This window comes from Lampris incognitus, chromosome 2, assembly GCF_029633865.1.
Source record: "Lampris incognitus isolate fLamInc1 chromosome 2, fLamInc1.hap2, whole genome shotgun sequence".
Lineage (NCBI taxonomy): Eukaryota > Metazoa > Chordata > Actinopteri > Lampriformes > Lampridae > Lampris > Lampris incognitus.
In genome coordinates this window covers 37325853-37343191 of record NC_079212.1, presented here as the reverse complement: position 1 = coordinate 37343191, position 17339 = coordinate 37325853, and the positions used below count along the sequence as shown (strand labels likewise).

General features: G+C 42.1%; 1 non-coding gene across 1 annotated transcript; it reads left to right on the top strand.

Annotated features, from left to right (window-relative positions):
- The first annotated feature begins 9498 nt into the window (after window positions 1-9498).
- LOC130108636 (U6atac minor spliceosomal RNA) lies at window positions 9499-9626 on the top strand. The gene has a single exon (XR_008809946.1). It is a non-coding gene; the product is annotated as a U6atac minor spliceosomal RNA (small nuclear RNA).
- The last annotated feature ends 7713 nt before the right edge of the window (window positions 9627-17339 follow it).

Sequence of the window (17339 nt, the reverse complement as noted above, 5' to 3'; positions counted from 1 at the left end):
TGTAGGTGCTGGCACATTGATCTGCTTAGCCGGAAGCAGTGTGAATGTACTGTGAAAACAATGTATGTATGCAGTTTTATATCACTGGGAGACTTCTACCATTTGGGAAAGGTGATTTTTTTTAAAAAGGTGATATTTTCTTAATACAGTGCTTTAGGAAAAAGTACCCTTAAAACTGGGCTGCTTTCTTTGTCATCGCCTATTTTATCCTCTCTCCGAAAACACCAACTTAATCTCTTAACATAATCGCCTCAAACATATCAAATATAACATGTAATATGCTCTGCCGTCATAGCCCAAACTAGCTAAGGTCACTTTGACTCTCATCTGTCAGATAAGGGGGCTTACTTCTGACTGGCAACAGCTACCTGCAGATTTCTGACTCACTATCCTCACAATGCTGGACCTGCGGCAGGAGCAAACCTAAAGTTAAAAGTCAAGACACTAAAAGTAAATAAAATAATATTTACTCAAAAATACATTATTCACCTGTTACATCTTACAAACCTGAAGGAGCAAAATGGCTACAAATCTGAGTGTTTCATTAAAGTGACTCCAGTACCTGATGTCAAATACTAACTGATGTGAAATATAATACAGGTCATATTTCCATATTCTAAAGATAATATAGACTGATTTATCTGTCTGTCTGTCTGTCTGTCTGTCTGTTATTTTCATGCTTTTTAGTGCTGTCTGTCAATTTGTAATTTATTTGTGTTTATAAAGTTTATGTATACTTTGGAAAAATACCATTAAAGCCCTGATTAGAAATGAGAGCATCTAGCCTGTATGGGTATGTCTGGTTTGGTTATTCACCCCAGGGTGGACACACCATTCTCACTGTTTCAGCGTTTCACCACATCTGATCACTACTATTGCCAGTGTCCCTTCCCTTCCCTTCCCTCCCCTCCTACTCTCTTCACCTTTCCCCTCCCCTCCTCTCGTCTCCTCTCCTCTTCTCACCTCACCTCTCTTCTCATCCTCCCCAGAAGTCTCCTCTAGTCGTTTCTCCGTTCATCCTCCTACTTCTGCATTCCCTCCTCTCCTTTTCCTCCTCCTCCTCCTTCTGGGTTTTTGCTCTTCACCTCACCGCTTTGCCCTGCCAACTCCTTCACCTTCCCTTATTTTGTTCTCTCTCTTTCCTGTTATCGAACCGTCTTTTTCCCCTCCCCTTCTCATGTTTTCCCTACTCCTCTCATCTACACTCCCCTGTTCCCAACTCTTTACATCGGCTCAACCCTCCCAGCTCCTCGCCTTCCATCTCGCACCATCTCTCCTCGTCTCTCCTCTCCCGTCCTTTCTCTGTTCTCCTCTTTGACTCATCTCCCATGTTACCTCCCATGCACTCATCTCTGTCTCTCATTTATCTGGATTTCTCCCCTCTTTACTCATTTAACCTTATCTGCCTTTTTCCGTTCTTGCACTGGCCCTCTCCTTTATTTTCTGTTATCTTTTGTTTAAATCTGCTAATGTCTTTTGTAATCCCACTCCACACCGACGTTTTACTACCTCGTGTCTTCTGTAAAATCCCCCTTACCCATCCTTCTGCCATGTCAGCTCCCACCATGATGCCGTGGTCATCAAGAGACAAATTCAGACGGATGAAAGTCTTTACTTCCCAAAAGCTCGTTGCAATCGAATTTTGACACAGCATACAGCACTTGAGCAAACCTTTTTTGTACTTTTTTTTTTTTACCATCGGCTCCTTACAAAACAGAATCTAATGATCAGTGATGTGTGTTATGAGCAATAATGAGTACCACTGTGAAATATTTTCACACCGCTGCCACAGATCTTCTACACAACTCCCATAATCCTTATGTCGGGTTCAGATAAGATTGAAATGACAGCAAATCACGAGACCTAATTGCTGAAATTGCTTTGAATTTACTGCTCTGATACGGTGATATATGGTAATTGTACTGAGTTGAGGAAAATGCATTCATCATCTTACTGCAATGTGTACTCTTGCATTTCAGTATAAACCACATCTTTGTATGGGCAGTACTTGTATGTCTAGTGTATAAAATGCTGGGGGGGGGGGGCTCTCCCAGGGCAGCATGGCTGTTATAGTTCGCATTGTTGCCTTATAGTAATATAGTTTGGGTTTTTGGTTTGATTCCAGACTTTCTGTATATGTAATCTGTATTTTCTTCCCATGTGTGAAAAGAGTTCCCCCCACAGTCCAAAGACCAGCATGTTAGGTGAACTATAGACTGTAAATTGCCCAACAGGTATCGGTAAATGGAGGGTAGAGAATGAATGATAGATGGGTAAACCAGGGAGCTGAAATCACATTCAAGTCAACTGCTAAGTGAAAAGCTCTAAATGTCTTTTCTAAGACATCAATCTGTCCTCGTCTTTCTCTCATTACACCTACCCTACCATCCTCTCTGTTTCTGTCCTTCACTTCTCTCCTCTCTCCTTTAATCTACCCTTGTGCCTCCTTTCCTAATTCTCATTACCTCTTTCCTTCTCCCCTTTTTTCCATCTAAAGTATTTTTCTCCTAGTTCCTTTTTTTCTCTCCTAAATTCACCTCCTCATACATGTCTGTGAATGTTCTCATTCACCCAGGTCATGGTTATCCAAAGGAGTTGAATCACGTGCAACTGGAATCAAGTGCAACTGGAATCAAGTGCAACTGGACTCTTCAGACATCTTTTAACCATTCTTCTGACCTCTTCACCCCGACCTCTCATTCCCTTTCATTTCATCCTCTCCCATCCACTCTCCTTCTCACTACACTTTGCTCCATTAGCAAAGTGTAGTGAGTGGGTGGGTGGGTGGGGGGGGCTGCACCCCCAGTGGTGAGTGCAACCCCCCCCCCAAGTAGTACAGGTGGCTGTGTAACATCTTAGACCCAACAGTATGCCTAACTTTTCCTAACGCACAAATACAAAAAAAAAATTATATCTGTATTTTAAACAGTGGGCTAGGGCTGCGTGGAATGTACATTTTTAATAATAAAGTGAGTGTAACGGGGGCAGTCCTATGCTGTTCTATGCTGGTCAGCCTGCTGCATGCCCGTCACTCTCATCATTAGCTCTGCGTTGTGTTCTAGTTGGGTGGGGCCCCAGGTGTTGTGGGGGGCCCTCAGTCTCTCATCATCATCATCATCATCATCATCATGATCAAGGAAGGAGGGGGGACACACAGGACTCTATTTGGCCCACCTTGCCATTTATTTTGGTTCAAACCCTTCGACAAACGTCCAGTCCTCCAGCGGGAGCGGTGTTTCTTACGGACGTGGGGGTCGAAGTTCAACCACTGCCCGGACTTCACTCGTGTGCGTTAGAAGGAGAAACCGTCCACGGGACTCCGATGTAAGAAAGGATAAACAAGTATTTTATCCCACAGCTTGCAGTATCTTCTTACAGGGATACTCAAGGTTACGTTCTCCTCAACCAGCAAAACTGTCCTACGGTAAGAAATACGTGTGGCTCGGCTCGATTGCTGCTTGAGACTCCTCCCACAAAACAAAAATGGCCTCTCCCGCGTTCCCTCTTCCGTGTACCCACAAGACCTCTCTCTTAAAGCGACAGTACATGTATATGACGGTCGTTGGAAAACATACATAAAAGTAAATAATGACATAAAATAAAATGTAGTAAACACAAATAACAGCACACAGACAGGATTTGGTGATATTTCATACTCAAACAAAATAAAATAAAAACATTAATTTTAACCTGGTTACATGAGTAAACGCTCCATTCCAAATCGGCTACACGCACACCCTACAAACAAAACAAGGACGTCATACTGCAGCGACTGGGGGAGGCGGTCGCTCTGACTGCCGGCAGTTCTGCTCTGGGGGAGCGCAATGATGGGACTGCTAATGTTAGAGCTAAAATTGCGTTTTAATGATGTGGTGTTCATGTTGTGGTTATTCTTGTGTTGTTGTTTTGGGGGGTTTGACTCAGACAAAGTAGGAGCCCATTCACTGACTAACTGACTGTAGGGCCGTGACTGGGACTGATGTCGCCACTTGGAACATGGGGGCGGGGGGAGCCCGTTACGTTGTTCTCAGTTCTGGTCCGTTCTGGCCGGTGTGGATAGAGGAGCACTCCCGGAGTCATGCGGTGTATGGGGCACGGGAGTTGTAGTTAAAACGAGATCTCTGCCTCTCGACTCATTCTTCCTTGCCGGCTTGCCACAATACTTTTCGTTTTGGTTGGCACCCCCCCCCCCCCCCGCTTAAAACATCCTCCCACGCGCCTGCTTTGCTCTCTCGTTTTCTTTCCTCTGCACTCTCCAAATTCTCCTCCCCTCTCTTCTCCATCCATCCTCCCCATAGTTGTAACCCAACATGAATAATCTCGTATGGGCTTTGCAATGGTAGAAACCAGCAGCAACAGGGGGGAAAAAAATCTTTGTCCACCCAATGTTGGAGTTGAAGGACAGGCAGGAAAGATAAAGCAAGTTTTGTTTTGTTTTTTTTCTGTCTTTGTAGTCAAAGGTAAGCCAGCCCGGTGGGAAATGGAGTAGATGGAAAACTTTTTTTGTATCCCAATGCACGATCTATAAACCATGACAAATGTCTCTAATGTTATGAGCCTATGTAAACATTGCCCCAACTCTGTTCTCTGCCTTCATTGCCACCATCCTCCACCTCACGGGTCCTGATCTGCCTCAGGGAGTCAAAATCATGTACAGGACTGACGGGAACCTTCTGAATATTAACAGATTCAGGGCTAAAGGTAAAACCACCACGACATCCACCATAGAGCTGCAGTACGCCGATGACAATGCCTTTGTGTCCCTCATAGGAGAGGAACTACAGAACAGACTGGATGCATTTGCAAAGGCATACAAGCAGCTTGGCCTGCCATTAACATAAAAAAGGCTCTTCCAGACCCCACCCAACAGAAATATGCCTGCTCTGCCCCCATCCATCTCTGTAGACCACACCAGACAAGAAAACATGGAACAGTTCCCATATTTTGGCAGCCTTCTCTTCTCCAAAGCCAACATTGATATTGAAATACACCATCGTCTCAGCTGTGCAGCCAGGCCTTCTCAAGATTGAGTAAAAGGGTTTTTGAAAACCATGACCTTCAGGCCAGAACAAAAATTCTGGTGTACAAAGCGGTAGTGCTGCCCACCCCGGACCACATATAGCAGGCACCTGAAGGCGCTCAAGACATACCAACAGTGATGCCTCGGGAAGATCCTTAAGATCAGCTGGAAGGATAAGCACACCAACTTCAGCATCCTCGCGGAGGTCAACATGCCAACTAAAACTGCCACCATTGCACAACATCAACTTAGATGGACTGGTCATGTCCTCTGCATGTCTGACTCTCATCTCCCGAAAGAAGTCCTTTACTCTCAGCTTGTGACAGGAGGCCATGCCTCAGGAGGACAAAAGAAGCGATATAGAGATATAAAGACCCACATCAAAAGGTTTGGCATCGACCTTAACAACTGGGAACAAGCAGCAAAAACAGGGAGGCCTGGAGACTGGCTGTCTGTGAGGGTGCTGGGTGCTACAACCATGACCCTAACTATGCTGCTGAAAACAAGCACAGACTCAGAAAGGAGCGAGTTACCAGAAAGGCCCAAACCACATCCCCAACCATTTCTTCACACCCTTTCCAACCTTCACAACATCTTCACAACATTCCAGCTTCCCAATTTTATCTCATCACAAATTACAAATTTGCCTCAGTGGGCTTTACAGCAATACAACATCCTGTCCTTAGAACCTCGCATTGAATAAGGAACAACTCCCTAAATACACCCTTTAACAGGGAGGAAAAAGTAGGAAGAAACCTTAGGGAGAGCAACAGAGGAGTGCTCTCTCTCCCAAGATGCACAGACGTGCAATGGATGTTGTGTTTACACAATTTACAGAATACAACACTGAAAGAGGATAACAGAATGATAAAGGAATTATAAGATATATGAAAAATATGATGAGGAGGATGCCAAGTAGTGTCCAGATGCCACTGGAGCAGCCTAGGAACTGAGCCACGTGAATACCATCACCATGTAGACCTGACAGGGGGACAGACTACACATGCATGCAGGGGAGACTCACATCACACCATTCACATATGTGGGAGAAGAGATAAGAAAAAATATGTTACACATCAGAGTGAGAGAAGGTTATAACATTGAAACACAGTATGGATTTATGGGATATATGAAAAAAGTGTGATGAGGAGGATGTCAAGCAATGTCCAGGTGGAGACTACTATCACCATGGAGACCTGGGAGGAGGACAGACTACATGTGCACATGGGGGAGACTCACATCACACCAGAACAGTTTGCAATAGTCAATAATCTATACTCTATAATCTCGTCGGCAGAACAGTGCTTAGTAAATTCAATGAGACATAAACTGACCCGCCATGCAATACATGTGGTGAAGTATTAAATTTAAAGGCAACTAATTGTAGGTTAAGGCAAAAAAGATGAGTTTTAAGTTTGGAGTCAAAGGACTCAACAGACTCTGATTGCCTGACAGCAGCTGGCAGATTATTCCACAAGAACGGGCCCGATAGGAAAAGACCCTGCCACCAGTTGACTTCTTTTTAACTTTGGGTACAGACAAGCCCTGTATTTGGAGAGTGGAGAGCTCGAGATGGAATGTACAGTTTAAGGAGATCAGACAGGTATGATGGGGCAAGCCCATTTATAAGTCTGCAGAAGCACCTTGAAGTTTGATCTAACATGAATAGGAAGCCAATAATGGGAGGCAAAAATTGGTGTAATATGGTCAAATTTTCTACTTTTAGCTAGGAGTCTGGCTGCAGCATTTTGAACCATCTGAAGACTTTTAGTACTAGCATGTGGAAGACCTGTAAACAGAACATTACGGTGTCAAAAGCTGCACTGGAATCAGAGTCCATAACAAGTAAAGATTCTTCACCACTCTGGTCAGAGCAGTTTCAGTGGAGTGACAGGCCCTGAAAGCCAATTGAAAAGGTTCATTCATATACATAGTTTTCTTCTATTTGGGTCGAAAGTTGTTGATACACAACTCTATTACTTTAGAAAAGAATGGAGGATTCAAGACTGGTTGATAGTTATTAAGAGACCCTGGATCAAGGTACAGATTCTTAGGTAGAAGTTTTACCACAGCTGTCTTAAAACTGCTAGGAACAATGCCAGTAGTAAGTGATACATTTATAATGTCTAGAATTGTATGTCCTAGGAAAGGCCAGAGGTCTTTAAAAAGTTTGGTAAAGGGTCAAGTAGGCCAGTAGTTGGTTTAGAAGCTTAGTGAAAGTAACGAGAGATAGTTTAAAAAGCTGTAATAATCGGTGACTCATATAAATATAAATTTGGTAAGACATGATCTGCAGGAGTAGCTGAAGTTTAAAAACAAATTTTGTTTATGATCGCATCAACCTTATTGCAGAAAAACTCTAGAAACTCATGGGCCATGACCCTCCAATTTTAATTTTCACCATTTACGTTCCAGTCCCCTGCAGGCCCGCTTAAGAGCATGTGTCTTGTTAAACCAGGGTGTAGGCCTTATTAGTCGCCTAGCTCTGGTAGTGAGAGGTGCAACTGAATTGAAGAGACTAGAATAGGCCACATTTAAGTCATTAGTGAGATTTTGAACAGAGTTTGTCTCTACTGTGAAAGGAGCCAAGGCTTCGGGCAGCTGCTGGCCAAATGCAGCTACAGTGGACACTCGCATTAAAAGGACAGGCCAGTTACGCTTCAAATTTATGTGAAAATTATCTGAAACAGCAGATGTGTTTGGCAAGATGGTTAGATCAGAAACAGCTATCCCTTTAGATAAAACCAAATCACGAGTGTTACCACTGCAATGAGTCGACTCAAACAAACTGAGTGAACCTAAAAGTACCAACAAGCACCAGAAAGGCTTAACTTAGAGGATCATCAGCCTTATTCAGATGAATATTGAAATCACCAAGAATTAAAATCTCATCAGAATGAGTAACAAGACCTGTGACAAATTCTCCAAATTCTAAAAGAAATGGTGAGTTAGGGCCAGGAGGTTGATAGAATATCACAATGTGGACTGAGCAGAGTCTATTCACGGCTGAGGGAGATGGGCTTAGAATAAGAGCCTCAAAATGTTTGAATTTAGTTTCAAGTTAAATTGAAACTAGACTTAAATATTAAGGTGACATCCCTACCTTGTTTATTTGCCTGAGCTACATGGGCATAAGTATAGCCAAGTGGGGAATCTTCATTTAAGGGAAGGAAAAAAATTGGTTTCAGGAATGTTTCAAAGAACCCAATCATATCAAAACTATGTTCAAAGATTCAGATCATTTATTAGTAAGGCTTTGGTAGACAGTGATCTGACATTTATGAAACCAAATTTAAGCATCTTGGTGATCAGTAGTAGGCAGAACTTTAGAGCTACCACTAGATGAAATAGGAAGTGTATGTGTGTGTGTGTGTGTGAGAGAGAGAGAGAGAGAGAGAGAGAGAGAGAGAGAGAGAGAGAGAGAGAGAGAGAGAGAGAGAGGGAGAGAGAGAGAGAGAGAGAGATATGCAGGGAAAGTTTTAACCTTTGCCTCAGCATGACTTCTGTCACAACCAGTAGAAGCTGAGTTATGAGTGTCTGTGTTTATCTCTGTGGGGGTGTTACTCTGTTTGTGTGTGTGTGTGTAAATATAAAAAATCAAGTGTGTTACATACATGCACTTTGGATGAGAGCCTTGTTGGGAGCCGTTAACCTCGGTTATTGCGAAGATGTCTAAATATGACAAGCAGATATGAAGCTAAATGGAAAACAGAAAGGTGTTATCAGTAGCAGGAAGAGCCTGGGTTTGTTTGTGCTTTTGGAGCAACAGATTCACCTGGCAGTTTCAACTCATTCCAGGTGAAAACAAAATAGATATCTCTCTTTTCAATATTGACCTTTTCTTTCTTTCTTTCTTCTTTCTTTCTGTTTCTTTTTGTCACTTCTGCCTTTCTTCTCTCTCTCTCTCGCTCTCTCTATCTCAAATAAATAACCTCAAATGGCCTCCTCTGGCGAGCCCTTAAAATTGATGGTTTGGAGACAAAGCAAGAGAGACACGATTGAGATGGCTTTGACATGTGCGGAGGAGAGATGCTGGGTATATTGGGAGAAGAATGCTGAATATGGAGCTGCCAGGGGAGAGGAAAAGAGGAGGCCAAGGAGGTTTATGGATGTGGTGAGGGAGGTCATGCAGGTGGCTGGTGTGACAAAGGAAGATGCAGAGGACAGGAAGAGATGGAAACGGATGATCCGCTGTGGCGACCCCGAACGAGAGCAGCCAGAAGTAATGGTAGAACTCTATTCGTGTAAAACATGGTGCCATTTTTTTTTATGTACCACGGGACGAAATCTGGCAATGCCAATTTATTTATTGATATTCTAAATATAAAACCAGCCGTGGTTAAAAAAAAGGTTGCAGACTCCTGATCTACAATGTCAGAAAGCACTGACATCTGGAAGAAATAGGATGGCACCTGCATTTACTATTAATAAAAAAAAGCCACTTTATTTTGTCATTGTATTGTTACATGGAATGGATTGTGTTGTATGAAAGAAGAGAAGGCTAGCAGTCCCCTTGACAAGGATGGAAGAGGCCCCTGTGTTCTTCAACACATATATGGTTAAGGCATTGCCACCTACTTTGTGGCATCTCTAACCAAGTATTTTTTTTATTTATTTTTTTAGGAGTCGATTGAATTCGTTCGCCTTGGTTGGCAGCCAATCTAGGAGAAGGACAACTCCAATTTCAAACCCGGGTAGATGAAGCTCGTTAGCCTGTCAGGCAGTTCATCTAGGAGAAGGAAAACTCTGATTTAAAACCTCCGCTGCCTTGCGGGTATACTGGTCTGCGGGAAAGGCTTCAGCAAGAAACCCTGAGGAAAAATCTGCATCTGTCTCCATTGCCAGTCGTCTCACTTAGTCTTGCCCCTGGTAGGAGGTAGTCTTGGATGAGAGAGTGGGGTTGATGATGTGCAACTCTTCCTCACCTTAATTATCATGCAAGTCATCAGTCATCCATCACAGGATGACTAGATGGTCCTCGTCGCTGCAACGGAGGAAATACAACAACATGGAATTGTATCCTTACAATGAATGTGTTCTCTGCATTTAACCCATCCTATAGTATAGGAGCAGTGGGCAGCTGCAGTGCCAGGGGACCAACTCCAGTTCTTCTTTCCATTGCCTTGGTCAGGGGCACAGGCAGGAGTATTAACCCTAACATGCATGTCTTTTTGATGATGGGAGGAAACCGGAGCACCCAGAGGAAACCTGTGCAGACACGGGGAGAACATGCAAATGCCACACAGAAAGGACCTGGGACAGCCTGGGGTTCGAACCCAAGACCTTCTTGCTGTAAGGCAACAGTGCTAACCACTGGCCCCCCCGTGCCACCTGCACTAGTAAGTGGACATTAATGACCTTCAGAGGGTTGATTCTGTGTTATGGAGCGATATGAGGCCCGCCTTAAATTTGTCAACGAGCTTACTTTCATTGATAAAAGAAATTAATTTGGAAGGACCACCGTATCACCACAAGATGCAACTATAGAGAGATGTGTTGAATCTCCTCTGTGCATGTGTGTGTGTAAGTGAGTGAGTGAGTGAGTGAGAGAGAGAGAGAGAGAGAGAGAGAGAGAGAGAGAGAGAGAGAGAGAGAGAGAGAGAGAGAGAGAGAGAGAGAGAGTGAGAGAGAGAGAGAGAGAGAGAGAGAGAGAGAGAGAGAGAGAGAGAGAGAGAGAGAGAGAGAGAGAGAGAGAGAGAGAGAGAAAGAAAGAAAGAAAGAAAGAAAGAAAGAAAGAAAGAAAGAAAGAAAGAAGAAAAAAGAGAGAGAGAGAGAGAGAGAGAGAGAATACCCAGGAAAGTTTTTAACCTTTGCCTCAGCAGGAATTCTGTCACAACCACTAGAGGCTGAGTGTCTGTGTTTATCTCTGTGGGGGTGTTACTCTGTTTTTGTGTGTGTGTGTGTGTGTGTGTGTATATATATATATATATATATATATATATATATATATATATATATATATATATATCCTGTTGTTTAAACGGTTTTAACATATAACATCCATGGCAAAACTCCAAGTATGCTGTATGCAAGTATGTTGTCATGTCCACCTACTTCATGTATATAAAGTAACCTGTTAACATATTTATCCCAGCATCTTTGCACTCTGCACCATTTTACTATTGTCTTCCTGTTATGTCATTTTTTTATTTATAATATACCTTTTATAGACATCCATATCTATATATAGTAGTTAAATATTTACGTTTATCTTGTTGTCTCATCATAGCCATAATTTGATACATGTCCATCATATTTCACGGAGCTTTCTGGACGCTATGCATTTGACGCTTTCACATCATAAAAACATATCCGGTTTTAACAAGTCATCAAATTATTAATTTATTCTTTGAATCTCATAACAAGTAAAAGGTATTCACATTCCAGAGCAAATAAACATCATACAAAAATGACATCATGGTCCATCCTTCTCCTCCAAATATGATCTGATCCCGTTGCCATATTTACAAGCTGAGGTCCTTTTACCTTTGCCTAGTTTTTTCCATTTCAATATCAGCTGAGGCCTGCAACATGAAGATATGCATGCAAAGACAGCAGTACATGTCATCACTTGCTCACAGAGACATGTGCACACTTATCTACAGGATAGCCTCATTTATTGAGCTTCGTGCTAGTGTTCAAAATGTATGTTTAGCATATAGGAAAATGGTAGCTTTGCATCAAAGCAAAATGATATATTATAGCATATGAATAATAAGTTAAAAAAAATATTAGCACTGGTGTGTGGCATATTGCTTCAGTAGTTGGCACTATTGCCTCACAGCTAGCAGGTCCTAGGTTTGATCCCAGCCCTTCCATGTAGAGTTCGCATGACCTTTCTGTGTTTCTGGCAATACATACGCATAGTTTCTGTGCCCTTTTTGTGTGTTTTGTTTTGCCAGCTCCAACAAGTCCGAAAGTCTCTTCTTCTGTGTATATTCTTTTTGATTTTAATGTAACTGTAGCTGTAATTGTAGAAGCTTCCAGCTTCTGGCTTCCACCTTCATGAGTTTTGGCTTCATGAGATCGATAACTGCTGTTTATTAGTTTATTTTCTCTTCTCCTGTATATTCTGCTCTAACCTCTTCATTTGTCCTACTTCGCTATTTTCTGTGCTTAGTTCACTTACCACTAAATTCGCTAATTTTCTTTCTCAAATGACTCTTGTATTAGTTGGCAGCCTTTCGTTCCCAGTCTGTTTACTAGCTTCAAGCTTAGCCTACCTTAGCAGTTGGCTTTATTGCATTTAATGCCAAAGCAGCCTCATTAAAACAATGGTATGTGGTGACTGTTACTGAAGTAACAGGCACTGCAGATAGTCCCAGCCTGACAGCAGACCTGCTATTGATAGCACTAGCTTGGCCTCGTCGGCAGATACGGCGGTGTTTGTCTCTGTTTACCTGCGTGGGAAGGCTCGCAAGAGCAAGCCACTGGATGCAAGGCCTGGTCTGCCTGCAGTCACCTTTCCCAACTGTAAACAGGTTTTCGCCCCTCACCAGCCCTGTAGATAGTCCTACCAGCCAGGCTCTCCCACTCCTGTCAACAGAGTAAAGCAATGCATGCTAGTGATAGGAGACTCCGGTAACCACAATATCAGATTAGCTTCGCAAGCCTGGGTTCACTGTTTACCCGGGGCCAGAGTCTCCGACATAGATGATAATCTTAAAATGCTGGCACCACAGAGGGAGAATCAGGGAACCCAGGCACACAGCACCACTACTTTCAGCAACATTGTTATTCATGTTGGCACCAATAATGCTAGGATGAAGCAATCAGAGATCACAAAAGCTAGCCTAGTCAGGATGCTTGAGTTGACCAGACAGATGTGTTGGCATCGATTAAATGTCTCTGGTCCAATCCACTGCCCCACTAGTCTCTCACGCTACTTAAAACTTACACAAGGGGTTTTATTTAGCATACAGCAACAAGCAAGCAAGCAAGTAAAATGTTATTTATCTAGAACTTTTAAAAACATACAGGTACAAAGTGTAGAGGGCAACCCACATAGAGGTCAACATTCAATGGACTGTTTTGGGACCAATAAATGCTAATACACTTGCAATTATGGAAGGTGTTATTTTAATTGAAACCAGTCTTTGTTTGGTCAAAACTGAAGACCTCAGCAAAAATCAGAGTGTGGGCAGTTATAAAATCTATCCTCCTGATATAAAGCTTTCCTGTTTAAGATTTGGAGCCACGGAATCACTGTTCTAATATCACTGCAGTAACTGTCTGAAGTTGAAAGTTTTCCCCAAAACAACCCCCATGGGAATATGACTGACACATTTTCTAATGTGGGCATGGTGAAAAAGGTTTTCCAGTGAATTGTCTAGCATACTCATATTACAGATATATACATATTAGATTTTCACATTCCAGGCAACATATTTATTTTTACTCTATGCTAAAGTCAGTTCCGCTTAATCCTGAGTGAGATCTTGTTTTGCACTTAACATAACCAAATTCAATCCATTACTGTTTATGCTGTTTATGTTGAATGGTTATCTTGTTTATTTTATTAGAGTGTACTTCATTTATTCTGTTCACAGTGGAAAGACAAAGAAATTGGAATGTCAATTCTGTTTTGTTTTTTTCTTCTTCTTTTTTTAAGCAAGGTCATTTAATTTGTCCACTCTGGGAAAGACAGAGAAATTTAGAAAGAGCAGTGTAGGTGAGGAAGAGAAGGGTAGAGAGGAAGAGAAGGGTAGAAAGGAAGAGAGGGGTCAAGAGGAAGAGAAGGGTAGATGAGGAAGAGTGGGGTAGAGAGGAAGAGAGGGGTCGAGAGAAAGAGAAGTGTAGATGAGGAAGAGTGGGGTAGAGAGGAAGCGATAGAGAAAGAGTGGGAGATTGTTCATATCTCAGTTGTATAGAATATCCTTAATTGATTGATTAGCCTACCTGTGCTACTTCATTAAAAAAAGTTTTATCAACAATCACAGTTTTTTCATTATTTTGCAACGGCCCGCACACCCGAAAAAAATATTAAGATGAAAAGTAACTTGTACTATGAGTAATTTATTAATCTGGTACTTTTTTACTTTTCTTGAGTATGTTTCTCAAATGGTAATTTTCACTTTCACTTGAGTCATTTTTATGGGAGTAATTATACTTATACTTGAGTACAGATTTTCAGTACTCTACCCATCGCTGCACTGTTCTGAAGAAAGGTATGATGAGTGGAGTGTGAGTTTTACAAGGAGGTGCTGGGAGCACAGAGAGAGTTGGTGTGATGTGTGCAGTCTGAATGTAAGAATGTGAAGCAGGTGTGGGAACAACCAGTGTTTTTAAAATCCGAAAATCACATTTGAGGCGAACACAATTTATAACAGGGTACTTGGAGAGCAGGGTTTAGAAAGATAAGGGATTTAGTGTATGAATATGTACCAGGTTTTATGAGGGCACAGGTACTGGTAGATGAAGTGAGGGGAAGGGGTGGTGGAATGTGGTTTGGAACGGCGGAGAGGATATTTGGAAAGATCAAGAGGGGGATGCCAAGAGAATGGGTCAGTATGATTGAGAGAGAGGCTGTGTTGGATGAGGAAGGGAAGATAGAAGTGTGTGTGGGAGAAGGAAAGAGGAGAGTGAGTCTGATGAGTGTGAAAACGAGAGTGGTGCATAGATGTTTAAGAGGGAAAGTGAGTGAGAAGAGAGAAGACCGGCTGCAGAGAAAGTGTGGGAGAGGGCTATGAATGACACGGATGTAGGGGGGATATGGATGAATCAGAGTGATGTGGAACAGTGTTGAATGAGAATTTTGATTTTTTTTTTAATTATTATTAATGCACAATAGGGTGTTCAGTAATTTAATAATCAGTAGGTTTGATGTGAATGTGAAAAAAGAATGTGATGTGTGTGGAAACATTTATGCATGAGTTTGTTGAATTTTGTGAGCTAGAGAGATAGTACATGTTGAAAAGGAAATATTTAATAAGAAGATGTGGGAGAGGTGGGTTTGTTGAGAGAACGGAATGGAGAGAATCATGATTGTTTGGGGCGACTGATAAGGATGTAATATTAATTTATCAAATTATGTTCGAAACCATGCAAGGTTTGCTGTCAAGTTAAGGAGGAATTTAGTCCATTAACAAGAGGAAAGCGGAGGTTTGGAATATTTTTAATAGTGTAATGGAAAGAGATGTCGATATGTTGTATATTTATGTAAGGGAAGAAGAGTTTATTAGTGGATTTGTGGAGGGGAGCACTTTTATTGTGATTGGGGAAGAAAGCAGGGTGATGTTAGATTTTGGTTAAATAGTGTAGTGTGTAGGGTAAGATGTATTGGGGATGGTATGTGTGTATTTTTTTGTTTGATTTCCTTGATTTGGTGGATGGCCTGTAGGCTATAAGCCATGCTACAGCCTACAGGTTACCTCACTCTTTTTTTCTTTTCTTTTTTTTTGTCTATCTGTGTTTTAAACTTTAGTTGAATGTCTTGTATCTTGCTTTGTCTTCTTTTCTAATTATATGTGTGTGTGTGTGTGTGTGTGTGTGTGTGTGTGTGTGTGTGTGTGTGTGTGTGTGTGTAAATATGAAAAACGTGTGTTATGTCAAATTTTCATAATACAAGAGAAAAATAAAAAGCGATGGACTCCACTGTGTTCTACACATGTGGGTTGGAATCCCATCCTAATCGCTACCTGCCAGTGTGTGACTGAAGGAAGTGTTTTCTGTATGCAAGCGTCAAAGCAGATGTGATCGTGGATACTTCAGCACGTGTTTTGTCCTGTTGAAATTAATTTCATTCATTTCATTATTTCAAGAAAGGCTTCCAATTTACTTGAAAATTACTCACAGACCTTTCATTCAACACTTTTCTGTGGTTTTCCGATGTACTGGGCAGCAACCCAGACTATAAATTCAAGGTTGGGTTGCAGGAAGTTTGCGGAGTAAGGCTATAAAACCACCTTTGTTAAACCCAAGTCAACTGCTTGGAAGGCAGCGATATTAACCTCTAAGCCATCAAAGCAAGACAACAGACTTGCTTTAGAAAATTACACACAGCGTGATCTTGAGGAGTGCTGTATTATAGAGCTTTCCTCAACAAGGGTTCCGATCTAGGATTTCACACCTTTTTGACCCTTGCAATCTTGTCCACCACCTAGGTAGTTCTCTGCACACATTGACTAGGCAACCATCTCAAACCTGCACATATTAAAAGATGCTTCAAAGACTGCTTTCTACAAGAGGAATTGCTAGTCAGTTCAATCCCAGTGGTCCTAGTTTCAGCCTAGATTTGGGGCCATCAAAGCAGTTGTTATCATGGGTAGTCTTATCGAAACATCTCCATGACTCCTTTTTCGAGAGCGGTTCACTGCATTGGTCAGGGAACAAACCCAGGTCAACTGCTTGAAAGGCAGCTGTGCTCATCACTTTACCACCAATGCAAAATTGAAGGTCAGAAGAAGTTCAGGAGGTAAGGAGATAAAATCCCTTTTGTCATAGTGAGGAAGGTGGGCCTCCGTTTTTGGGAATGAGCAAAATACTTTAACTGTGATGTAAGCCATCAATTATACATGGTGTCAGGTTGTTAAGAGTTAAGTACAGCATGTGGCAAATCTCTACAATGGATATATTGTATGTTTTTTCTTTCTTTTTCCTCCTTTTCTTTTCCCCTCTTTCCCCCCCTTTCCTTTCTTTTTTCTTCCCCCCCTAGCAGTCCCTTTTGCCCCATTTTGGATATAGGGAACACACTAACAAACTGTTATTAATATTCACGGGCTATGAAGTTCAGGGACCTAGTTGAATTTAAGACTACACAAATGTTGTACAAAGCAAGATATAATTTACTTCCTGGTAACATACGACAACTGTTCTCAGATAGAGAGCACGGGGGAGGGGGGTCAGTTTAAGAGGAAAGTTGAATTTTAAGAAACACTGTGTTCGTACCACTCACAAAAGTATGTGTATTTCAAATTGTGGGGTAAGTTTCTGGGGTGATTTAGATGAAGAACTCAAGGAAAGCACACGTTTACATCAATTCAAAAAGAGCTGCAAAAAAATCTTGTTTTAAAGAGGTACAAGAATGAGGAGGAGGTTTTGCTCCTCACATGATTGTGACACCCATAGTGGATGCTGTCATTGTTTTTTTGGAATTACAGTTATTGGCTGCGGTTTCCTCCCACAGTCCAAAGACATGTAGGTCAGGTGAATCGGCCATACTAAATTGTCCCGAGGTGTGTGTGTGTGTGTGTCGGCCCCGTTTGATAGTCTGGCGGCCTGTCCAGGGTGTATCTCCGCCTGCTGCCCAATGACTGCTGGGATAGGCTCCAGCATCTCCACGACCCTGAGAGCAGGATAAGCGGTTTGGAAAATGGATGGA